Source organism: Camelus dromedarius, chromosome 1 (assembly GCF_036321535.1).
Source record: "Camelus dromedarius isolate mCamDro1 chromosome 1, mCamDro1.pat, whole genome shotgun sequence".
Taxonomy (NCBI): Eukaryota; Metazoa; Chordata; class Mammalia; order Artiodactyla; family Camelidae; genus Camelus; species Camelus dromedarius.
The window spans coordinates 46,781,952-46,809,102 of NC_087436.1; the positions used below are offsets into that span (position 1 = coordinate 46,781,952).

Below are 27,151 nucleotides of genomic sequence, written 5' to 3' on the forward strand. Positions count from 1 at the left end.
CTGCCATAACTTTTGGAGGTATGTATCCCAGATTGATAAGCACTCTGCAGGCAATAGGAGGTTAAAAATTATTTTTAAGAAGCAGGAAAGGAGTAGAAGTAGGCATCCCCCCTTCCTCAGGAAGGTGTCTCTGGTTTCGGAATAGTGCATGAAGGAGACACAGACAGACAGACCAGTGACATGTAAACAGAGAGAAAGCACTCAGTGGGACTTGGTGAAAAGTGGGATTTAAGCTAAAGTGAATGTTAGTTGTTTATCTCCCCAGCATCCATTTCCCCTCCTTCCAGCAACAGCCTTGGCTTTGAAGTGTGGATCTTCTCCTCCTGTTTTCTTCCCAGGTGGCCCGCATAGGGTTCTACTTACAGTCCCAGGAGTGAAGCACATGACTCTGCCGTGAACCAGTCACCACACTGCATTTCCCTGACCACAGAGATTGATTCAAGGGCCGTCATGTGACCCATGTTGTTTCAATCAGAACAAATCATAGAAAATATGCTAAGAATGCAGGGAGAAAAACATTTGCTCTTTTCTTCTGAATTAGCAGCCAGAAAGACGTAGTCCAGAAAGCTGTTGGTAGACTTATTCTGATTACTTGGGCTCTGAGAAAGGAGAAAAAAAGAGGAAGAAAAATGAATCTTGGCTCAATTTGGATACTTTAATTATGTGAGTAAATACATTTTTATTTTAGACTAACTTCATTTTTATTTTCTGTCACGTGCAACCAGTATAACCCTAACAGAGATAGAAGGAAAAAAAAACTGTTCTTTTTCTAAATGTTGTATTTGCCAAAGATATATCACAGGTCATTCAATGAAGATTTTGGAGATTTGAAGAACTCTGTTTTTTCAAACTTCATTTTTCCTTGCCCTCAAATAATGTTTTCAACTACTATAATAATAACAAGCAAAAAGAAAAGGACTATATTTTTAAAATTAGATATTTAAGTGAATACGATTTTCAAAGGTTATGCTGGGTTTTTTTTTTTTTTTTTAAAACACGCACACACACAACTTCAGTTGCGTGGGGAATTTTTGCATAACAATGATTTGGTGGAAATGAGAAACAAAATCTTACACAAGGTGATGCTTTTCTGGAAGATCCCCCGAAACCAACTTTTGAAGCAACCTGATTTTAAAATCCACTTTCTATGCATTGAACCAGCAACTGAATACTCTAAGTAAAAAAGAAACGTACACATTAAGTAATAGTCTCTGGGCTGTTCTGAGATAGGCTGAATGCAGTCTAGCGATTGGAGGAATTAATCTGGCACTCATTATTGCTTTTGCAATATGTCAAGCTCACTGTCTCTATTTCTTTATTGTGTAGCCTTACTGATTCAGCCTGATCCTGGGTTATCTGTTGCAATCATTTGGCACCCCACATGGAAACTTATTGACTCATAGGTGATTATCAAATCTTTGGTCCAGACATTTCAAGTTGGAAATGTATTTTCATCTCTGACAGGGCTAACACCACATTTCGGTTTGCTATTGTAACATCAGCTCCCCAAAGCTCAGAAGACTTCTATCCTCACAGTGGGTGTTCCAAATACAGGGTGCAGTGTGGCTAACAGTAACCAACCCACAAAGAAACTGATCTCAGTTTTAGGGTTCTGCAGAACAGCTGAATGAAATTTCCTCCAGTAAATGCTCCAAAAACAGACACAGCCCTGTAGAGCATTAAATGATAAGTGGTTTTGGATGATGACTTTGATGGCTGAGTAGCAGATGGGCTAAGTGGGAAATGCTGCTGGAATAGCCCAGATAAGACTTGATGAGAGCAAAGACAACCTGTGTGAGTACATGAGGCTTACGGACGAGGGCCTTACCTTTGACTAAGTGCCTCCTGTACCCTAGGCATTGTGCTGAGTGCTTCATATACATATTAGAATGTAAGCTCCATGAAGGAAGGGATTGTCCATCTCATTGGTTACTTGTTGATATAAATACATGAATGAATGGCTGGATTACTTTGTGCAACCAATTTTTACCCTGCTCTCTAATCCTCTTTCCATAATAAACTTTAACTCCTACAAATCCAAATGCCACTTCCTCAGACTAGATGACAGTAGCCTGTTGTAGGCTCCCATTGTCCTCTGCTCTCTTCCCTCGTAACACACATTACACTACTCAGTGTCTGCTATTCCTGTTAGACTGTAAGCTCCATGAGGGCTGGGACCATGTCTGTCTCATTCACTGCTGCACTTAATAAATGTCTTGAATGAATGACACTCTGTAAATCTTACTAGGTCAGTCCCCTTATCCCCATTTCACCTGTAAGGGGCTCAAGTCACCAGGAAGCTAAGTACAAGTGAATAAGGTGCATCTTGGAATATTTTATAGAAATACATGGACACTTCCAAAAGTGCTCCAAAAGTTAATTTTTAAAATTTCTATGCCATTTTGATTATTTTTTCTAGCTACTTGCATATATAAGTACCATTTTAAAGATAAATTGAATGCAAGATATCAGAACATGCACACATACACACACACACACACACACACCTGCTATTCTACTTTTGGTAAAGCACTCTGGGTATTTAAATCTGTCAGTGCCTCAGAGTGTTGAGTTATAAATGAGAAGGCCCAACAAGATAATATATGAACCTGATACAGCTCTCAGAGGAAATAAAATTCATAAACGAAAAACCAAAAACCAAAACAAAAGTTTCACATTCCCAACCAAATGAGAATAATAAAAATGATGATGATAATAATAGCTTACTTTTGTTAAGTGCCAGAATATGTCAGAACTGTGCTAGAAGCATGCCATTCACTTTCACTCAAGCCTTGTAGCAAAGATATGTGGTAGATCCAATTAATCTTATTTTATAGAAAAGTGAACCACTTTGGAGAGGTTAATCATTCCACATGGAGAGTGAGTGGCAAAACTCAGACCCAGACATGGGCCTGTGTGGCACCAAAGCCCGTCCTGTGGGGAGAACAAAACACTGGTGCTGCGTCCCATTCAAGACACCTTAAAAACACATTTTATAGTTAAAAAAAAAAAAAAACTTTGGCCTTGAAGCACTAGAAATTTGGCAATTTTCAGATACATTTGACTTGATTTTAATATTGTTGACCTAAAGCACCTTTTTTTTTAAACTTTATTTTGAGATTTGGAAACATGACTAAACAAGTCTTTAAATCCATCATTTGTGTGGCAGTAAAGCCTGGCTTAAAATGAGCATGTTTCTTCTTCACCATATAAGGAATTATTTTACTACTTTCTCTCTCACCTCACCTCCAAGGCATCTCCCATCAAAGTAACTAAATTCTTGGTACACATGTGGTCTGGTAGTTTCCAATCCTGACTGTGGGTCAGCATTACTTGGGGAGATTTTATTTTTGTTTTTTGTTCTATTGTTAATATTCAAGGCAAAACAACTCAGAAGCAAAGGCAAACAACAACAAAACAAGCTCTATATTAAGTGTATTACATTAACTTTCTTGTTTAATCCTCCTGACAGTTTCATGAATGATATATTAGTGAACTGCAGTGCAGAGGATTGTTGCCCATGTTGCACAGCTGTAAGTGGTCCACGCTGTTAAACGCTGTTCTGTGTTCCCTCCTTTTATTGAAGACACCAAAATCATTTTCAGAATAACCCCAACGAGATCTTCCCACATTAACTGATATTCTCTTGGTTTACTCACTTCAAATGGTGAAATTCATCCATCAATAGAGATTCTGTATTTTCACTATTCACTTTATTCCCATTGTTTCTAAATGTTTGCCAAGCCTGTGCTAGAGGAAAGACTGAAGTATACATCATTGTTTTTATTTTAAAAAATTGTACAACAGAATTGTCATTCAAAGAGGCAATTATTGGGAAGGAAAATAGTTCTGTGTGTAGAGTGCATGCTTAGCATGTACAAAGTCCTGGGTTCAATCCCTAGTACCTCCATTAAATTAAAGAGAGAAAGAAAGGAAGAAAAAAAGAAAAGAAAAAGAGACAATCAAAGAGTATGCGGTTGAGAAAGTGAAAAACATTGTAGAAGTGTCAGGCAGTAAATTAATAAAAAAAATTCTGTTAATCTGGATTTTGTGATATTTATAGTATTTATAACTTCTTTGAAAATATTCTTAACTAATTACCATCTTACCTAATTGTAATGTTGTGTTCTGTTTCTTAAAGTGAGCTCTCCAAGTGGCATAAACAGTAGACCTCACAGAAGGAGATATGTCCCAGGGAAGAGGAATCACATGCATGATCTTGGTCTCTTAACGTGTTTTAACAGTGTTCTAACCTATAAGTAGGGGCAACATACAGCTGTTATCATCTTCTAGGGGGCCATTTGCCATTCTTGAACTGGATTCTAATGTCACAGATAGTAACTATCTATCTTCTCAGCATATGCAGCTGCTACAGTGTCCCACCAAAAGGAATCTGAGACTAAGTAGAAAGTAAAGAATGTCCCGTTAGCTCTCACTTATAAACACTTGGTTTCAAAAAGGAAATAGCCCCAAAATTAGTCATGAAATGACTAACATTTCCTTGACATGACATTTCATTTCATTGACACCACAGGACTATTGGGAGCGTCTAATATGCTATCTCCTTAGATTGTTGTACCAGTTGAATTGGACTTTTTCTATATTTTCCTTGTGAGTATATATTTTGGTAAATGTCCCTTAACCAATCCTATACCAAAATCTATTGGCTCTTAACTTATTTGAAGGTGACTTATTCAGACACATCAGTTTTCTGGAAAACATATGACAGCTCAGGATAATGTGGAAAAAGACAGTCAGAAGTGTCACAGATTCCATTAATTAAGAGAGAGCCATAGAGGATCTCACTCTTAATTTAGATGCACTTCTACTAAATTTGGCTATATCATTGCCTACCATTAAGTTTCAAAGAAGTAAGCAATTAAGAAATGCTGTGCAGCAGAATACTACAGGAAGGTAGAATTGCTGTGGACGCAGGGAAGAAAAGCCATGAAAAGAGGACACAAGAACTAACAGGAGTAGGGGGCCATTTCCTGTGGGGCAAACCATCCTAAATATTATACTGGTTACTTTGTATAGTAAGTGGTGTTCATAATAAACAATCCTGAATCATGAAGAAACATTTAATTTTCTTCAGTATTCCTCTAAAAATAGTATTATTAAATATCATGGTGCTTAAAAATGTCAATTATCTAGAAAATTTACTTATACATATAAGTTTATTTTACAGTAATGAGTTTTTAAAGATAATAAAACTATAAAAAAGAACCACATTAGAACATTTTTATTTTATTTCATCTAACTTTGGAATGCTCTCTGTGATCTTTTCCCAGGCACTGCTTGCTTTGATTATCTCAGTATTATTTGCATTCCCTGCCTGCACATCAAGAGAGAGTTCCAGAGTCCCAGACCTCAGGTCAGAGACAATGTAAGATTAAACAATTAGATTAAATATTTGTTGTGTATAATTCAAAATGTGTATAATCCGCAAAAGATGAACAGTGATTGCGTGTCACGAGTGAGGATGGACATAAGGTCCCCTTTCTTGTACTTAGGACCACGCTGAGCGTTCTCATTCCTGACGTCGCGTTGGAATCCCCCACTAGATGGCGCTGCACTAGCAGGGAGGACTGGACCAGGAAGCCTTGCTTTCTCCTCCCCCGCCCCCATCCTGACCCTCACCTCTCGTTCCGTGTGCTTGATGTTCCGAGAGAGCGATTGTTCAGGAATGTCTAATGATAACAAAACCCCTTTTAAACATTAGACAAGCACAAGCCGAGGTGGGCAAACATCATTAGTAGGCTTCTCCTTTGTTACACTATAAGGAGCGAAGCCTAGTAGCACAAAATGCAAGCTGGTGGGCTTCCAGTTATTGTGTCAATAACAGGGCACCTTTTGAAATACACTGATTATCTGTTTGGGGTGGAAGACAGTAGGAGGGAGGTGCCAGGTAGAAGAACATTTTAAAAGTGTATGTTTTCGCGGGGGGAGAAGTGTGAATTCACCTTTGACAACAGACTGGAAGACTCAGACACAAGCAGCCTGGAGTTAGACATCCTTGTGTTGGAACCTGCATCTTCATGCGAGGCTGAACTGTCATACGCTTACATGGATAGCTCCTCATAACAATAAGTGGCACGTATGTCAATACGAGGAATCAATTTTTCTTTCTGATTAAGACCTTTCAACCTAATGCAGGAAGAACGGTCCCGGCTGCCTTAAATATGTCCTATTAAAACAGAAGTCTGTACTTAATCGCTCCTTTATAGAACACAAGTCTGAGTTCAAGCCAGGCAGAAACATGGAGGGAAAAAAAAAAGTTTAGGAATAAAGTAATCTTTGTTTCCATTTTTGCACTGCAGAAAAGCATGAAGCGGTTGATTAATGTTGACACTTAGGTGTTCATTTTAGAGCAACTTGGGGGATCTAGTAAGTTGAAACTAACATCTTACCTTATAAATCTTAAAAGACCTTCAAGTTGAAGGAATTTAACATAAAATAATGGTGTCAAAAAAGGAAGTTAAGCATTATTACTTTACTGTTGTTATTATTGCCAAACCAAGTAAAGCAGAATTTCTTGACCAAGACCACAAATCTACAATAGTTCTTTCTACAGTTGACCAGGCCGCTTTCCTTGTTGCTTTTGCCAGGGAGAAAAGCCTGTGTAGAAGTGTGCATTGGACTCTTTCCTCCAGAGGATTGCTTTGTGTCAGGCAACGCAGGGAATGTGGATGGTGGGACTATTTGGGGGGAATGGGGAGGGGGGTGGAGGTGTATATAATTCCTGAAGTAGGGGTCAGATCATAACCATAGGCAAGGGTAGCTGTGGGTCTAAGAACATAGGCAGGAGTGAGAAAGGGCTGGGGGAAAGGGGACTGTGGTCGAGAGTAGAAATGGGCATGATGTGTGTGTGTGTTTCTCAGCAGCCCTGTTTTTGAAGGTGAACTTTATTTTACGATGGAGACTGAGGAAAGGGAAAACCGATTGGGGAGGAGGGTAGACACACCAAATTTCATGCCCATAGCAAAGGTCAAAGGACACAGGAAATTGTGCTGGTATATTTTCACTAAGTGCCGTGCTGTGTAACCACCAGCAAGGCATCAAAGCTACAGCTTGGTGTGCGGCTCCCAGGTAGCTGGGCTGTGTGATCACTGATGCCAGCACCGAGGTGCCTCTCTGGGTGCTCCAGCAAGGTTGTTTGTGGTCACTGGACTCTCACCTTGAAAGGGAGAGCCTTGCAGCACTCTCGCAAATGGTTCTGAGCTGCTGGGGCAGCTCACCATTGGCAAATGGCCCAGGTGAGGCAATGGTGAGGAGCAGGGAGGCCCAGTGTCACAACATGTTAGGTATTTATTGCTGCATTAAAATGACCCTAAAACTTAGTAACTTAAAACAAGGAACATTTATTGTCTCATTCAGCCTATTTGGCCAAAAATTTGAGAGTGACTTAGCAAGGTGGTTCTGGCTCAGTTTCTCATGAGGTTACAGTCAAGATGACGGTCAGGGATGCAGTCATCTGAAGGTTTGAGTAGGATTAAATGATTCCTCCAAGATGGTTCATACAGACAGAAACCTGGTTTCTACTGGCTCTTGGCAGAGGGCCCTGTGGACCTCTCTGCCGGGCTGCTTGAGTACCCTCACAGCATGGCTGCTGGCTTCTCCCAGGATAAGTAATGAGAGTGAGAGAAGAAGACAGAGGCAGAGGGGGAGAGGGGGCGGGGGAAGCCACAATACCTCTTAAGACCTAGTTTCAAGTCCCATATGGTCACTTCTGCCACATTCTATTTGTTAGCAGCCAGCCATTAAGTCCTGTTCACACAGAAGAGGGGAATTAAGCTCCACCTCCTGAAGAGAGGAGTATCAATTTATGGGCATATTTTAAAACCACCAGGAACAGGGAAGATGGCCATCAGAGGGCCACTAGACGGAAATCTCCCAGGTGGCAGGGGCATAGCCTCCATAGACTCTGTGTCTTTCACAGCCCCTGAAACAGCTGCACACTGTCTCACTTTGGAACTTTAAAAAGAAATGCCAGCATCAGAGCCCCAGCCCAGACAGAATAAGAATCTCTGTGGGGATGCAATCTGGGGATCTGTATTTTTAAAGCTTCCCATATAATTATGAGCACAGGGAGTTTTGAGAACTCCTAGCATAGACAAGTGTTGTCCAATGGAAATATAAATTGAACATGTAATTTAAAATTTTCTAGTTGTCACATTAAAGAAGAGAAACAGGTGAAGTTAATTTTAATATATCAAAACTATTACCATTACTACTAACATGTAATCTATATAAAAAGTTGAGATATTTAACTTTTTTCATACCAAGTGTTTAAAATATAGTATTCATTTTACACTTATAGGACATTTCAATTTGGACTAGCCACATATTAAGTGATCAGTAGCCACACATGTCTAGTAACTGCCATATTTATTGATCAGTGCTGGTCTAAACCATAAGCTCCATGAAGGCAGGGACCTTGTTTATTTTGCACTGCTTTGCACAGAGCCTGGCACGTGGCATGTACTCAAAAAATATTTGTTGGATAGACTAATAATGTGCTGATATGAAAGTAAAAGGAAATTATGAAGTATACATTCATTTCAATATGTAGTATTTCTAAAAGATTTCAGTGATTGTCTAGATTTTTCCAAAAAAGACAGAGCTATTATGTACAATGGTGCAGCTCATCACAAGAAAACTTTTTGGAGCTTTGTTACTTGTTGGTCTGGTATTGAATCTGAAGAAATAGAAATTGTTTCATCCTCTGTGTATGTGACTGGCCCCCTGAAGCCTGCATACACTTATAACATTTAAAACATAGCCTAGACCCATCCCTGTCCCCAGCCCTACCCATACCCCCCAGCTCCTGGTCACTCCAGGTTGGTCTATTCCTGACTTAGCGGTCTGTGTGGGAGATTGTTTTGGATCTGCCAGTCAGTGGTTTGGCCAGAAGGCACATCCCTTGCTCATCTTCCTGAGCGTTAATCAGTTTCAAGAGCAGTTGCAGCACATTGGAAGAAGCTCCTGGCTTATTCTTTGGGATTTTTTCACTCTTCAGAATTGAAAGAGTTTCTTAGAATTACAAAACATGGAAAAACATGGATGACACAAACAAACACAAAAGGGTAGAACTCAACTGTAACAAACCATAAATTTGAAAGATAACATCCAGAAGCTGGAGAACTAGTAGCTCTAAATTACAAACTTAGAGGCCTGTTTTTATTCTAAATTGTAAATGCAATGCTTAAGAGAAAACAATATTAGCACAATACTTTAGGAAAACTATGCGGCGGAGTACTTACAAGTCAGTATTTCAAATACTTCCAGTTGTTTTTTCCCCTATGCACATATGTATATAAACACACTTTTAAAAATGGAAACTTACTTTACTTATGGTTCTGTATTACTTCTTTTCACTTAACTGCATATTGTGACTATATTCTCCTGACTTCACACAGTAATTTACCTCATAAAATTTCATGGAAATATGTCATCTTACTGATGTTCATTTATCATTATAAATGTGTATTAAATATGCTTGGACAATAAGAGGCGGGGCATAGCCCGGTCTCAGTGGTTAGTTACTACTTCTGAGTATGTAAAGAATGAAGGAAGCTTGAGCAAAGTTCATGGATTTTAATGTTCTACGGATGAGGGTCTTTAATACAACACATGGCACTATCTATTGTGGAACTTGCACTTTCTAGACATTCTAAATTATTTCTAGGAGCCAGGAATTCCGCGGGTGGGCAGTTAGAATACTCTGCCAAGAGCTGAATTAACAAAGGCACTCAGAGTTCTCAGTCAAAGTCATCAGCCAAGTATTATACTGACTGGTTCCAAACAGAGAAGCAATCAAGAGCGCATCTAGCAAACAGCACAGCTGGCTCCTTACACGCTGGGTATCTGGGCCCAGAGTTCAGATGGGGCAATTTGGAAGTATTGATAACACCAATAAATGATGGAATGGTAGGTGGGGTGAGTCATCACAGCTCCCACCCGCCTCAGGAAAAAAAGCAAACTCCAGGCATTAGGAGTAAAGAATCAGTGATTCTATGCAGGCAGTCTTTTAGGAAGTATTCCATACTTCCAGATTTGTAGATCTTAATAAGTTACAAAGATCTCAAGGCAAATATTTCTTAGTGGCATGACACTGAGCAAGTCACTTAAACTCTCAAACTTAGCTCCCTCATTTAAAAAGTGAGGATCATAGCACTTGTTTATCAGAACTTCAGCAAGAAAGAACCAGATAATCCAGGTGAAGAGCTTAGGACAGGATCTGACACACAGAAGATATTAAATACCTAGTAACTGCTGTTATTATTTGGAAGGGAGCTAGGAAGGAAGAAGAACTTGTCAAATCGAAATAGTGTTTCACACAAGACAAATATATTCACCGACATATCAAAGTCAAAGAATGTACCTGTAGGAGGAAAAATTGGCCCATGATTTAGTGGCAACAGATTCCCACCAAATCCACACTTAAACAATGTTCAGCTTTGAAAACATGATGCAAAACTAAAGCAGACATCAGATAGGGTGCTGAAAGCTGTTCAGAGACAATACTTTACCTCCCACATGGATTCCATTTAGCTTGTTAAGTGCTAGATGTCAGTTCACAGTCAGGCACTGTACCTTATTTTCTGTCCCCGAGGGCATGGTAACCAACCAGGGCACCTGGCCACGAGTCAATGATCCATGTTGTAACGGCAGCTTTGACAATGCACATCCGTGGCATCTCTCCAGGGATGAACTGAGCTTTCTCATTTCCTGTTTAGTTTCATATGGGTGGTGATTATTTATGGAGTGGCAAGAGATAAATTTTTTTCTAGATTGAGCAACCAATTGTGTGGGTTTTGAGGTCCATTCCCTAAATAACCATAAAACTAATAGTTTGATTAATCTCAGTTATTCCCTCTACACTTGCTGACGGCAGTGTCTTCATACTTGGCAATGGGAGGATGTCACAAACACAGCTCACCACGCTGTCCTAGAACTCTCCATAGGATTCTCTCTGACGTCCCCAGTTTCACTGTTTGCAGCCATTTCCTGCATCTTCTCTATCCCTCCTGCCCAAGTGATTGTTGACTTGTTTCTGGCCTACCACCACTCCCCAGTTCCATCACCCTTCTGAGTTTTCCTAGTTCCTTTTGGACTACAGCCCCTGGGGATCAGACTTTTTTTTTTTGCAAGGCTGGTGCAGCTACCTTAAGGCTCTACAAAACAGAGAATTCTCAGTTGTTCCTGGTCTGATGTGGTTCATGAGGCAGCTCCAAATCCTGTAAATTTTCTAAAAAATCATTAAGGACTCCAGAAGAAACTCCTATGTAGTTTCTAAAGTCAACTCCCAGTTGAATGCTTCCAGCCAGAGAAGGGTCTTCCTTCCTTAGTCCAGGATAGGAAGAGGTGGCATCTTACAGGTAGCACTGCTTTTTTTTCAGTTTTTAAATTTAATTTATTTTTAAATTGAACTGTAATTGACATATAACATTATATTGGTCTCAAGTGTACAACAGAATGAATTGGTATTTGTACATGTTGTGAAATGATCACCATAATAAGTCTAGTTAACATGTGTCACCTTACACAGTTACACATTTTTTTCCTTGTGATGAGAACTTTTAAGATCTACTCTTCTAACAATTTTCAAAGATGTAATACAGTATTATTAACTATAGCCACTATGCTGTACATTACATTCCCAGGGCTTATTTACCTTTATAACTGGAAGTTTTACCCCTCACCCCCTTCACCCATTTTTCACACCCTTCCCCACCTCCCACCTCTGGGAACCACCAATCTGTTCTCTATGAGTTTGGTTTGTTGTTGTTGTTTTAGATTCTACATATAAATTGATCATACAGTATTTGTCTTTCTCTTACTTATTTCACTTAGCGTAATGTCCTTGAGGTTCACTTATGTTGTCACAAATGGCAAGATTTCTTTTTTTTGATAGAATAATATTCCATTATACATATATACCAGTGTGTATACACACACACACACACACACACACAAAGTGTATATATACATTTAGCCATTCATCCATCAATGGACACTTATGTTGTTTCCATATCTTAGCTATTGTAAATAATGTTGTGATGAACATGGGGGTACATATATCTTTTCAAATTAGTGTTTTTGTTTTCTTTGAATAAATACCCAGAAATGCAATTGCTGGATTGTATGGTAGTTCTAGTTTCAGTTTTTTGAGGACCCGCCATACTGTTTTCCATAGTGGCTGCACCAATTTACATGGCCACCAGCAGTGCACAAGGATTCCCTTTTTTCCGCATCCTTGCCAACACTTGTTATTTGTTGTCGTTTTGATGATAGCTGTTCTATCATGCATAAGGTGATAATCTCACTGTGGTTTTGATTTGCATTTCCGTGATGATGGTCCATTCCTTTCTCACATCCACATGGCATTGGTTTCAGGGAACCAGGTCACATGGAGCTAGCTGCATATATAGCCTAGATTCTGGACAGAAAGACACACCACATGCATATGTTCTTATTTATGTATTTGTTAATTATTTATTACCCATCTCAAACTATATTTCTGTTGGGTTTGAAAGTGAATAAGAAGAATGAAAAGAGCATCATGAATAAATGGTTTGGAAAAATTTAGGAATAATTTTTAAAAATTATTTGAAGGCAGGAAGTATGCCAGCTTCATTCATCTTTAAATCCTGACTTCAGATGTAGTGAACACTATATTCCTGGCATTTATTCCCAAATTCTTTCCTCTCAATAGGATCCATTTTCCACTTGTAGATCATGTGGTTTCAGGGAGGCTAACTAAAACCGTGGTTTGGGGGTGACAGACACGGTCTGGGCTAAACCTGTCACTGTGTTCCTTCCTCTGGCCACAGTATTGGCTTAAAGGTGAACATGTGATCCAAGTTGACCCAATCAGATTGATTCTCAGACTTTTGCTGGGAATTATGGGGGAATGAAACTCTCTGGGAGCTGCTGGCAGCCATCTTGGGACCAGCAGGGGATGATGCAGAAACCACAGAAAGCAGAGCAGAAAAATAGGTGGCAAGAAAACAGGCTCCTTGTTTGACATTGCTGAGCTACTGGATCAAGCCCAGCCAGAGACCAGCCCCATCTCTGCACTTTTTAGTTCATGAACCAAAACATTTCCTTTATGTTTGAGCTATTTTGAGTCACGTTTATTTTTACATGGAGCTGAAAGTATCCTCATCAATATATTGTAATGATGTAATGATGAGTGACACATAGCAGGTGCTCAGTAAGTGTTTGTGAAATGGATGATTGATCAGCTATACCACATTGAAACTTTAATAGAGACTGAAAATATTGTTGTTTTATGTATACTTCAACAAGAATTAAACAATTAGAAAATTAGAAAATTCAAAACTAGAGAAAGTCATCCATTTGTATGAAGTATTTTGGTAGTAGATTTGGTGAAACCCAGTTCAATACATCTGTAGAGGTTCTTCTGGATACAAACCCTGGTAACCTTTTAACCCTGAAGGATGTTACATAATAAAGATAAGGATCCTAGCCAACCTCCTTAAAGCTGCAGCCTCCCCGCAACATTCTCCAACACCTCCCCTTCTTTACTTTCATCCATAGCAATTATCACCATGTATTTTATTTTACTTATTTTATCCAGGAATATATATGCACTATTATAAGCTCTATGGGGTTTGGAGTTTTAATCTCTTTTTATCATTGCTGTATTCCCAACCCCCTAGAACAGTTCCTGATAGTAAACACTTGGAAAATATCTGACAATTGAATAAATTATAACCTTGCTTAGCAAACAGCAATAAAGGCGGATTGCACATAAATTATCATCTGGAATAATACAGAGTCTTCTGCTTCAGGTTAGCTAAGGGAGTTTGCGTAGGACCCAGAGACAGCCGAGGTCTAAGTTGCAAAGAGCTCTCGTTTCACTAAAGATTGGATAGGAGGTATCAATTTCATTTTGTTCAAAAGCCACAGAGAGAGACAGTTGGTCAAGACATCTCTGCGTCCTCTCATCTGTGTTCACTCACCTCGGATAAGCCCTGATTTGAGGCTCTTTAGAGCCAATCTCAGTGAATCTTTTAAAAAAAAAATATTTTGAACCAAATAAAACAAACACAGTTGAGTCCAGAATACTGGCGGTTGCATTTTGCTCTAGGAGTAAACAGTTCTTTTAATTCAGCTGCCATTTTTCAAAATAATCAAGCAATGCAGCAAAATTTAAGGAAGGGTTTTAGCTCTCAGGAAATATTTTATCAGGGTCGTATAGTATAGGTTGGGGTAGACTCAAATGTGAGAGTACTGTCTGTCAAATTTGTATCAGAGATGTAGCAACAACGCCTTCTAGAAAGACTTTGATTAATCAAACCAGGAGATACATTTCAAAACATTGTAGGAATTTATACTACAGTTTGTCTGGACATTTCTCAGCTATTCCCAGATTAGTGACATTCTTGTTTCTAGAGAAACTGATGCACTTTTACAGGAAAAGCAGAGGAAAACTTTCTCAACAAAGCGAGAAAGCCCTGTAACAGAAGTTAAATAAATGAGGGAAGTGTTTGTCAAAGGGTTTTTCCCTCTTGGTTTAAATAACTTTTGACTGGAGAAAAATATCTTCAAAGTGTAGCTCCTGAATGTTTTGTCATATGTTTATAGTCATGAATTACTTTTCCCTTGAGCTTTAAGCAGCAGATCATGCTGGACACTGGGCAAGATCAGGTGAAATGGAAAAGATGACTTCTTAATCAAACAATGATAAGTATTGAATTGTATGATATGATTTATTATGATTACTCAAAGGCAAATAAAGCATTTATTTAATATAATCTCAGATGGTAAGTCATAATGTTATAAGGTAGTAGGTGTTAACTGGTAAAATCCTGTACTTTGCAGCAAATTATGTAGCAAGGTCAATGAGGTGATTTAATTTATTCTTTCATGACAAAGAAACATTGTAAAAAGTATTTACATATATACACACATATCTATACAAACACATACATATGAAAAAGTGGATGAAGAAAGTATCAGTAGAGAAACTATACATCGTCGGGAGAAATACCAGTAGAGATTCCTATGGCATTCCAGTTAGCTGAAGGGGCTTTCAGTGCAATGCTGGGCACATAACAGGATGGGGCAGGAGCAGGCAGGGAAGAGGCGTGAGTGCAAAACCGTGTCACTACTGTCTCTAATCTGTCATACATGGGCACTGCCTCTTGCAGTGGTATATCCTGGGGCCTAACTGCATTCATAGTTTTCACCCAGGAGACTTCTCACTTGGGCGGGGCTGAGGGCATGATACTCCACAGTGGGCAAGGACCCTGGGTTCATGTGGGCAGAGGGACCTGACCTGAAAGAACTCTGTTAGGTTTTACCTGGAGCAGTACTTCAGGGCAAGGTACACGTATTTGCTGGCACGCATTTGCACAAGTCAATTGACATCTGCGTCGTGGTTGACTGACTGACTTGGTGGGAACAACAAACCCTCAAACTCATGTAAATAGAGAAGAAGTGAAAGAAATGTAGTAAGAAGGAAAGGCTGGAAGAAGAATTTTGTATCTTATCAAGATACAAGCCTTACAAAATGTTTACAGAAATACATTCTTTACATGCTGAAGGCCATGGAGATAGGCTCATTCCAAGCAGTTGGGTTAGGCTAGTCCATGCTGTGGTAACAAATGAACATGGCTTCACACAGTGGAAGCTTGTTTCTCACTCACACCAAGTCCAAAGTCAGTTGGCAGGGACTCACCTCCTCCCAGAAATGCAGGGATCCAGGTTCTTGTCACTTTGTGGCTTCCAAGGTTGCTGGGCGAGAGAGAAGGGGGAGGCACTCTGGCTTTTAAGTGACTCACCCTGGACATGACATATGTTACTTCTGTTCATGGGCCCATTGCCCCAACCCAACTCTGAGAGCATCTGGGAAACAGAGAAAAGCACATGAATGCTCAGCAAATATTAACTGCATTAGCCACAGACATGAAAGCAAATGACAGAAAGTGGGTGATAAAGGCAAGGATAAATAAATGAATTAGACTGTTGAGGAATGTAAAGACATAATAGAGCAAAAGACCAAAACCCAGCCTCTCCCTGTGGTGTTAGTGGGTGATTAAGGGCTGACTTTAATCTTAATTTGTAAACAATGCTTTTTTTCCTTAATTACAAAGTAATGCATGTGGACATTTAGGAAAATTTTTGAAAAGAACAAAAAGATTGTATATATAGTTTCACCCCTCCCTTTCTTCCCCGTACAATTATAACATGCTTTTTCTTCCCTTGCTTTTTTTTTTTTTTTTTTTTTTTAAGATCTCCTCAAATGTACCCTTTTAGACAGGATTCCTTATTCTCCTGACTGGGAACTTGCTCTCCTCCCTCTCTAGGGCACATACCACGTGGTTGAACCCAAAGCCTGTCTGTCTCCTTTGCTGGACTTGAGTTTCTGGGCCCCTTTGCTTCCTTGGGGCCTGGCATGGATCTGGCATAGAGCTGAATGAATGAATGATTCTTGCAGGTATAGGCAAAGGAGTGAATAAATGAATGGATAGATCTTTTGCTTGCTCTTTAAATTTTGTTAGATATTTTCATGTCCCTCTCTTCTGAATTCTGTAGTAAAACTCTTAATATTCCTTCAGAAGTCTTCAGGGGGCCCAAATTGGTGGGAAGCTGGGATGTGAGGAGGTCTAAGTCTATAAAGGCTGTGAGATACACAGCCTTGTTAGACATGCCAGGGCAGGATGGGGCCACTGAATGCAGCTAGTAACTCATGCATGTGGATATAGAAGGCTATCTGCTAATTCAGGGGATAAGGGTAGAAACTGGGGGCTTTGCATAGGACCACGGGATAAGAAAAAGAGTAAACAGAGTGGGCTGGGAAGATCCAGGATAATCAAGACTGAGAACTCAGCAGAGATAGAGAGGCTGTTCTGAATCCTGAAACCGAGGGTAGTCATCCGTTTGATCCCTTAAACTATAACTTGCTTAATAAATAATATCCTGTAACCAGCCTTCACTGACTAAGCTCACTTTAATTGTCCTGAAAATTGCATACCCTCCAAGCTTCACGTAGCTTAGACAATGTGTCACAAGACTCTTTTCACCACCCTCTACAGATAACGCCTCTGACGTATGGTCACTTTAGTAACCATTGCTTGAGTTGTTTTTCAGGACCTTGGAGTCAGCGCTTGTCCAGTTCAAGTTCCACCCGGTTAAGACTGGTTAGGACCGCCGACCCTCCAGTGGGCCTGTGAAAATGGCCAGTGGATGACCTTTTGATGTCAGAAGGCCAAAACTCCATCCTCAGATCATGCTAATGCTGTCATCTTCTGAAACATGTCCCCTGAAGAAACATGTAACTCAGATACACCTACAGAGTACACTAATTACTTCACCTTTTTCTCACCTCTGATTATCTTTCCCCAAGCCTCAGACCACCCTGTTTCTCTATCCCATAAACATCCCAAACCCCCCACCTTCGAGGAGGCAGATCTGAAGCTTGTTCTTCCAACTCCTTGCTTGGCCGCCTCGTGAATAAACCCTTTCTCTGCTGCATCTCAGCATTTGGCTTGCTGTGTGATGAGCACATGAACCCCATAACCAGGTTTGTTCCAACAAGTGAGAGACCTGTGAACAGTCTCCGAAGGCAGACTCAGGGTCCGTGAGGTCTTCCAGGGGAAGGGTTTGCTCCAAAGCTAAGCGGACTGATGTGTTGACCAGACAGAATATACCCTTGTTTTTCCAGGAAACAAAATATAACCTTGGATGAAAGACTAAAAACCTCAGCAAGAATAAAGACAGGATAGTGAATACAAAGGACTAGGGTTTGAGATGGGGGGAGGGACAATTGGGAGAGGGAAACAGCAAGGGGCTGTTTAATGTTTGTTGAGTAGAAACAAATGCTTTAAACTTGTGCCAAGCTAATTGAGTAATGTGAGGCTTTGTGCTTGTAACTCACCTAATCTCTGTGTCACCTGGACTTTGAGATTCTCTTGACTTGTGGTATAAACAGTTTGTACACCTGAACTGATGATACGTTCTAGTTCAGTGGCTACAGTGTGGAAGGGTTGTGTCCACAAGAGAGAAGGGGGTGGGGGAACAGTTCAGAACTCCAGGGAATATTCTGCTTAAAGAAAACAGTCTTGATTCCCTCGGGGAGAAATACTCAGAGAAATGACAGAGGGAGCCCAGAAGGCCATGTTTTTCGTTTGGGTGTTGCTTCAGAGGTACTCACTGCACCTCCCGTTCTTGTCAAGGCGTACCCTGTTCTGAGGAAATAGCCTGATCCTGACTTGGCTACACAGACTTGGCTCCTCAGAGCTGCTGAGGTGAGTCACCGGTAGTGCCTGTTATTCCAAAGCAGCAGGGAGAAAGATTGTGCTAGTCTTGCTACCACCATGAAACTTTGGATGGTCTCCAAACACTTAGAACTTCCCTGATGCTATCAAGAGAAAGCAGCCAACTGGAATGTCCTTCCAAAGGAATTCCAACCTTCATCACGAATCTGAGTGAGATGAGAGATTAAGTAAAGGCATTGTCAGTTCAAATGTAGTAAGGCAGGTTGAATCCCCCATGGAAGTGGAGAATGGCATTGGGCAGGGGATCTTTTGCCGAAAAGTTCACAATCAGAAACCCCCATACGTAGAAATCAAATACTCTAAATCCACATGGTAACACTGTAGAGAAGCATTCCTTATAAACCTGAGTCAATTACAATAATACTTTTCAACAGGGAGCTGGCATTAAACTTACAGCATATCTAATCCAATAATTGAGCAAACTGAGGGCTAAGAAAATGGTGACTGGCTCAAGGTCTTACCATGGTTACAAAGGTGGCCCAGCATGTTAAGATATACAAATGACCCATCAATATGCTGCTATGGGACCTTCAAAACAATTGGGGCTGCCTTTCAATCCAAAGACAGCCCCTACTGAAAACAAATAATCCCTCTTCCAAATTAACATTCATCAACTACAAATAAAATATCAACCACCAAAACATATCATCACAAAATAAAATGACTCCTTTAGCCCTAAGTTTAATTTTAGAAAACTGATGAGAGGGAGAGAATTTGCCTGTCCAGACTGAACCACCTGAGTATTAGACCTTGACCACTCCCACATATTAACACTGACTTGCTGACTCATGTCCACTCAGCCAGGGACCCAGTCTTACATAGAACCTAGAATGGAGCCAAAAAGGAGTGAGGGGACCTCCAGACTCCTCCCCTTGTTGTCACCTCACTGTGTGCTGGGTCCCTGACCTTCATTATCCTACTTCATCTTCACAACAGCCTTGTACGTTACCTCATCTGTTTTACAGACGAAGTTACTGAGGCTCAGAAACATTAAGTACCTGTCAGTTCACCTTGCTAGTGAATACTCAAGCTGAAACTGGAACCTGAATTGTGTTCTTTTCACCATATAACTCTCCAAGTCTTGGCTCTGCTCACAGTTAGAGTCTGGGACACAACAGAGATTCAGCTCAGCTGTTAAGCCCTCACATCACCCACACGGGTGAAACTGAAGGCCCACCTGTGAGAATCATTCTCTATATTGTGGCGGTTTCTTTCTCTTGATAAGAGCAAGGAAGGGTGTCACTCACTGTGGGTCCCCCAGCTTGGTGATAGATCTGCCCAAGAGAAATGACTTTGTTTATCTGAAAACAGCATCTGGCCTCATGGTGCAGTTGGTTCAAGCCTTCGGCTCCCAGTTCAGTAGCCCCAGCTCTCATCCCACCAGGACTGACCAGCCATCAACAGCTCTCTTGCGGGCCCCCTGGCCTCATGGGCACTGACTCTGTCCCCATGCAGCACCACCCTGGCAATGGGGTAGGGGGGAAGGAGAGAGCACACCTGGGGAAAGAGAGGTCAAGACTGCTGCCAGAGAGCCTCCTGGTTCAGAAAGCATCATTCTTTCTGGCTGCGTTCAAAGGGACAGTGCATGCCTTGGTTAAGCTCTCAGGGATGGAGTCACTTGCCTGTTCTGACAATCTCTTGTTCACTTTATTGGTGAAAGAGGGATCTTCTGTCTTAAATAGAATGATATGGTAGAACACGTGACACCCATCACCAGAAAGCAGTTCATTAGTCACATATACTCATGGGGGGCGTGGACCCTGGATGCCATACAGGGCCACATGGGAGTTGCACTTGGGAGCAGAGTGAACCAAAGGGGCAGTGGGAGGCAGGCTTTGTGATACCAAGAGGGTGTGGTGCCTGCTGATTCCCGCGGGAGGATGTGATTGGCTTGTTTGACTAATTTAGCAAGCTGGCAGGGTGGTAAATCCCAGTGGATTGCAGACTAGGTCAGGGGTAGCCGGTGCAGCTAATAGGAAAACTAACCAGGTTGGGAGCCGTTCCTACTAGGTCAGGGGTGAGCCTGTCTAGTGAGAGCAGGGGATATCATGTTTAGGCCTTCAAGACCCTGAGAGGCTCAAAGACGTTAAAGTAACTCTTGAAAGTTTAGGCCTCATGATGAATTACCCAAGACCTCAAGTCTGTGCTCTACCATGTTCCGGCTGGATGGCCGTCAGCTAGTTATCTTCAAGCTAGTTCTCCCTGAGAAATAATGTATAGTCCTTACCCTGTAGGGCTGCAATGAGAGTGAGTGTAACGAGCTTAGCACAGTGCCTGGCCTGTAAGAAGTACCAAGGAGATGCTGGTTATTGTCTTCATCATCCCTGGAGATAGTAACAGTGAAGGATGATTTCCTCCAATTTTGTTCATGATCGAACAGCTATTTGAGCAAGGTCTTGCTTTTAGGTTTTGGGTCATTTGGTGACCTCATCAGTCGCATGGAAAATGCGGGCGTTGCTGTGTTCACGTCACTGCCTTGACTTCACTCGGGAGCAAATGCTTCCTCCCAGCATTCTGAGGCAGCTGAGGAAGGAAGGGGTCATCCAATGGCTTAAAAGGTTGAAGTGAAAAAACAAGTCTAGCCAAGACCTTTCTATGAAGCTGAAGATTTAGACTATTTATAAGATCTTTCCTTTTACTGTCTAAAAGAAATTATTTTGATCAGAAATGGAAACAAAGGGATTAAAGGAATCAGCAGAGTGATTTGTAATTGGCCTCCAGACTGCACTCCTGTTTCCATTTGTCAAGAGCAAGCTGGTGAATAAAACTGCATGGAAGGACTTTATTAGCTCTCCTCCTGCAGCCTGGGATTAGACGAATACTTTAACCTTGACACATTCATTTTGTGATCACAAAGCCCTTCGCCTATCGGTCTATTTTCCCCTTTTCATATCACCCTGATCCTGGCAGAAGCTCTTAAAATGATCAGAGAATGGTTCTGTCTCTCTCTCTCTCTCTCTGTTTCTGTCTTTCTCTCTCTCTCTGTTTCTGTCTCTCTCCTCCTCCTCCTTATCTTTCCCCAAATGTACTCACAACTCTTTATTAAGACAAAGAAAAACAAACCCTCCAGGATGTGGGTGTGACAATATTTTTGACACACATTCTAGAAGGCCTCTAAGGGGAACATGAGCATTGCCCTCGATGAAGAGTCAAGGCATATAGGATTGATTTCCAAAAAGAAGTTTGTTGAAATGAAACGGTTTCCAGGGAAAGCACAAAAGAGCAGGTAAGATAAATAGCAAGTACATTTAGCCATCAACTAATCTGCAAGGAACAACAGAAACAGGGAAGCTGTATGTCAGAAAAATACACATAAGACATTTCATCCAAATGGTGATTATGAAGAGGATAGATAATCTTGCTGTAAGAGTCCACTTGAAATTGGTGTGGGGTGGTATGTGTATACATCTCTGAGGTTCAAGTGTAAAACTGACCCGTGTATGTGTTAAAGCGAAATCTTCATCAGAGTCAAATGTTAATTGTAAAACATTTGACTAGTCTCCCAAAGACACAACTATCTTTGTTGTTTGATAGGTGGAGAAATCTACCCACTGTACACCCATTTATTATAATTATGGACTTTGCTTTACTTTTTTCTTTATCCAGCAACATTTTTGACTTGTTTTAGATTAAAGTGTATGTCCCGTTAATTATGGCGTTTAGTTCTCAGCTTGTAATTGGTATCTGGTGCTCCTCACTCGTACAGCTCTTAGTGTCGCTGCTTCAAGGTGGGGGGGGGGTGCTGATGAATTTGCCTGAGGCAAACTACAATGGAAAGTACCGGCTTTCTTAAATAATTTCAGTTATTTCTTGTAGCTTCCATAATTCGTGATTGTTCCAGCGTAGTGGGTGGGAGTGGTGAAAGGTAGGTAGTACATCTGATTACCTTCTAGTCAGAGGGACCAAGATAGGGGCTGTCTATTACTGGCAGGGCTGTGCGCCAAAATGTAATCAAATAGGAAACTGGGTGCCAATGGTAATTTTTTGAAATGTGCTTTTATGACATCCTCCACAAAGATGAAAGCAGTGTTCCCTAAAACAAACAAATAGCACTGGACTTGGGCTGAAGCTCTGATATGAAATTTATTTATGTTTCACCGAACCCGACTTGAAAGTAATTGTACATGATTTGAGACTTTTAATTGTTCTTGTTGTTTCTCTCTGCAAATAAGGAAATCCTGGCTTTCTGTAAAAAACTCTAGATCCTGGCTATTGGTTTCTTTTCAAGGTTCTGCCACACTAATTGCTTTCTGTTTGATTCTGTGCCCTTCTGAAATTGAAGGTTGCCTCGAGGCAGGAGAAAAGCTGTGGTGGTGACTTGTGGGTTTGGGGACTGGGGGAACCCACAGCTGTGGCTGCAAGCCAGTCTCATTATCCCACAGCTCGGCGGGGCAGACCAGGGGGCGCGTTTTACTCCTTCAGATCTGAGCCTATGACTGGAAGGGTTAGAATCTCAAAGCTTTCTCATTGCATTATTTATCATTTCTGACTGATAACAGCACCACTTTCTTCTAGGAACCAAACACTGGTCATTATGGTTTTGTTTTAATGTGGTATTTGGTGTTGTATTTCACTGTTCTTCAACCGCAGATTTACAAACTGGGAAGATATGAAAGGATCTGTGTCTCACAGGAAATAGACATTTCACTTCTTTTCAACAATAATCTGATATTAATGCTTCTACGCCAACATATTCCTAGTATTACTATATGATTGCCTCCTTTAAATCTGTCTAAACTGCAGTGGTGAAAGTTGAAGTGACTTTATTAGTGTCTGAGAACATGTATGTGTTCAGTGAAGTCAGAAACCATTTCATCTGTGTGTGACCCGACGTTTTTGTAAATGGAGTTTCAAAAACATAAATTCAAAATATTAATAAGTGAATTGCTTAATTATCCAGAAAGGTTTACTCTCTGGGGTATACAGGCATCCCTGCTGAATGAAAACTTTACACAAAGTGATAGTTAACAGGAAGGGCTGTGGGTCAGACTGCCTGGATTCAAATCTGTCACTCACCAGTGAGGAAGCTCTGTCTTCTCTGTGCTTCAGTTTCTCCTACGTCACCTGAGGGGTTTAATGGTACCTGGGACTTAGAGTTGCTAACATGTGCCTAGTGCTTAGAACCATGCCGATCATCTGAGGGTGACTTAATAAATGCCAACTGCTATTATTTTCCTCAAATGTATTAGTACTTTAAAAATTGTACCCATTAAATATAATTTGGCCTTCTCCTGCACACTCTGGGTCATCACTGGGGACTTCAGTGATGACAAAGTGATGCCGTCTGGGTCCTAGGTGATCTAACCTCCTGCCCTCCAGGTGGCGCTGCTGTAGCCTTAAGCCATTAGCGGGAGTTTTCCTACTGTCCCCACTGCCCACCCATCACTTTGTAGGCCTGTTGGATTTTTATCTTTGTCTTCTCCTTCACAGCTTGCTCTGTTGTCTGCCCTCAGTGCTCCCCTCCCACCCACTCCCAGCCAGTTAAACCACAAGTCTCCCACCCATGCTTCTCTTTCATCATAGTCATCCGACTTACAATGATCTGAGTTGGTCTTTTCCCCACTAGCCCGCAAATTCCTTGAGTCCGGGACCCACGTGCCCATCTTACGCCAAGCTCTTCCCGAGGGCTTGGAGGGCACTGTCCCTGAGAGCTGCTCGCAGGGGGCCTACTCCACTCACAAGCATGTGCTTCAGGGCAAACTCTCTGGGTTCAGATTCTGGCTTTACAGTTTTGTGGGCCTGTGTGATGGTTAGGTTACTCAAACTCTCCAGTTTAAAGCTGTAGTGGCCTCATTAATAAAAAAGATGCTGACTTCCCCAGGACTGTTGTGGAGATTAAGTGAGGTGAGCTAAGTGGAAGGCCTAACACACACTAAGCGCTCAGTAAAAGTTGGCAGTTATTGTAATTGTGGCTAAGCTGAGAAAGTAACCCACAACCTTCATCTGTGTACTGCCCCCAGCCTCTGTTGTAGAGGTGGTGGAAAATATTGCAGGACACTAACGTGATCAAGAGAAAGGAGTTAAAGAGACCGGAAGTCTTCAGTGTGATGTTGTGGCATTACAAATAGGACAAAGCAGGGAGTTGAAACAGCTATTCTGTTTTTTCAAATTAAAACTAAATGTAATTCTTTAACTCTGAAAGCAGCATGTTTCACATTCCAAAGGGCATCTGATAACTTCATTTTACCCTCACATTAAACTTCTTCAGTGAGCTATATGACCTATTTGTCTGTATGGCCCAAATTCATTAGTTAATTGCAGGTGTGGTCCCAATGGTTCCAATGACCATTCTGACTGTAAATTTAAACGAAACCATTCCCTGGGTTCTCTCTGCACAGTGGTGTGATCTAAGCAAATAGTTTTTGTCTCCAGGCCACGTTGGTCACGGTCATTCTACACTGGTCCTAGGTCATAGACTTACAGACCCCTAGATCTGGAGGGAGTCTCAGGGACCACCTAGTTCAGCCTTTTCGTTTTTACAGGTGAAGGTGGGGAGGCCTAAAGGAGTTAAGCTACTCGTCTAAGACCATAGAGCTGATTACTGGTCACGGGGCCAGAAGACTCTGCCAACTGTTAGTTGCTGAGTTAAGATTTGGGAGAGTGCAGGTCCTCTGACTTACGTGTAAGCACACTTCTCACTAAATTTTCTAGTTTGATTACAGGTATTAATTTTTTTTAATGTGCTTATGGAATGAGCAGTAAATCGGGGATCAGGAAGCCTGGCTTTTCTGATTCTCTTCCGCATAAGTTTGGGGAACAACACTTATTCCCCAGTTTTTGTCTGTAAAAAGGGAGCATGCGATGCCTGCCCTGTCACCTTAGCAGGGTTGCTGTAGGATCAGATGAGCTAATAAAGGAGAAATTTCTTTGAAAGAAAGACCAAATGGACCCTTGTGAGAGCAGGGCTCTAGGGTCAAAACATACTTGCCACAAACCCCAGCTCTACCATATGTTGACCCTTGGTCAGTGCAGTTCATAAATGAGAATAAAGCTTATCAATTTATTAAATCTGCTGGAAGATTTAAGGAAATGGTATATAAAGTTCCTGACACAAGGTAGACTCTCAAAAAAATGGTAGCTATTATCAAATCTTTAAGATACTTGGCAGAAACAATGGATCACAATCTACTCTGTATTATAGGGAGATGAGGCCTCATCCTGTCCATCACTGCCCCCATCTTGTGGATTTCAGTGTCTGGGCTCCTTGTGTATCTTCAGCACTGAGAACTGAACACAGTCGCTGCTAGAGATGCATGATGCATTCATGTCAAGCTGAACTGAATGAACCCAAAGTGTGTTTATACTTATAAAATGACTTGGGAGAAACCTTCACTGTAGAATTTATGAAGAAAAATGAAGGGGTGTTTCGAAAATCAGTTCTGAACTTATTCAGGTTGTTTTCAAAACAATGAACTCATCCACGTATCCAAATTAAACACCTAATAAACACTGTGTATGGGGAGATAAAGTCCAAATCACAGACCAAGAGGAACTTCGTGCCTTCAAATGGCCTTGGGCCAGGTTGTCCCCTTCATACACAATGTGTGTGTGTGTGTGTGTGTGTGTGTGTGTGTGTGTGTGTGTGTGTAAACACCTCAAAGAGCCATGTGGAGGCCTCCACAGCATGAGTGCATGGGGCTGAGGCTTACTGGGGAGAATGGAACCGCCACGTGCAGACTGTGCCCCACATGGGGAGCAGGAAGGGCGCCCAGTGGCTCTTGTGCCTTCCTCCAGTTCCACTTCTCCATTTATGGGGAAGTAGAGGGATTGGAAAATTAAGCTGATGCATAGTGGCACACATAAATTCATAGAGTCCTCATTAGAAAGTAAAACCGCAGGGTGGGAGTGATCAAAATAAATTGTATTGTCATAAAGCAATTAAGAGAAAATCAGGCAATCATAAGGTGATAAAAGCCTATTAGTTAAAGGGCCTGAAAAACACAGCGGGTTGTAAAAAACTAAATTTTCACACAGAAAAAATTGCGAATACATGCAATTGTCTCTCTGTGGCAAAGAGTCAGATTGCTGATGTGTGTCAAGAGTTAAAATAAAAGCCTTGAAAATGTGAGGTGCAATTTTATATCTCATCTGTGCTCAAATTTGAGGATTTCTGTCCTTTAAATTCTTTTCCTTTCTTCACAATAATCTTACCAGTTTTGTTCTTTAAGAATAAGAAGATACTTTTTTTTTCAAATGACATGTAAGAGGATGCAGTGAATTTCACAAAGATTTCCAATTTTAACTCACTGAGACCATCCTAGAATTAGAGTCTTCAGACGTTGAGAGAATCTTATTCTAATGCCATTATTTGGAAATGAAGAAACTGAGGTTTGAGGAGATTAAAGCCAAGTTTGCACTTGGCTACAGGGTTAGTTAATGGGAGCAGATCTGATTCTAGAGACCAGGTCACTCCTCTCTTTCCCACCTCAGGGCTCTTTCCACTGGGCTTCCTGGCTTTTTGCTATGATGTTAGGTCTTGAAACATCTGGTCTATATCAGAGGTCAGCAAACTTGTTCTGTAGAGGGACAGATAGTAAATATTTCTGGCTTTGCAAGCCACAGGATCTTTCTTGCAGCTACTCAACGTCTGTGGTTGTAGTTTAAAAGCAGCTATAGAGATACTTAAACGAATGAGAATGCCCGCATTCCAGTGAGCTTGTTTGCAACAACAGGCGCCAGATTTGGCCTGCAGGGGGTAGTTTGCGGACCCCTGGTCTGCAACATTTTTTTCCCATAATCATTAAGGAGCCCTTAAAATAACCTAAATCAACATTTCTAGATATCATAAGGATGTTTCTAATGGGAAAACTGACCTGTTCCCTCAGTCAGGTGTGTATTTT

The 27,151-nt window shown here is 41.1% G+C and overlaps 1 long non-coding RNA gene across 1 annotated transcript in view; it reads left to right on the forward strand.

Annotated features, from left to right (window-relative positions):
* Positions 1–511: 511 nt before the first annotated feature.
* Positions 512–27,151, forward strand: part of LOC135322110 (uncharacterized) — a 38,283-nt gene continuing 11,643 nt past the window's right edge. The window contains exons 1-2 of the long non-coding RNA XR_010382418.1: positions 512–663; positions 5,292–5,374. This is a non-coding gene — a long non-coding RNA (uncharacterized LOC135322110). The remainder of the gene's footprint in view (positions 664–5,291; positions 5,375–27,151) is intronic.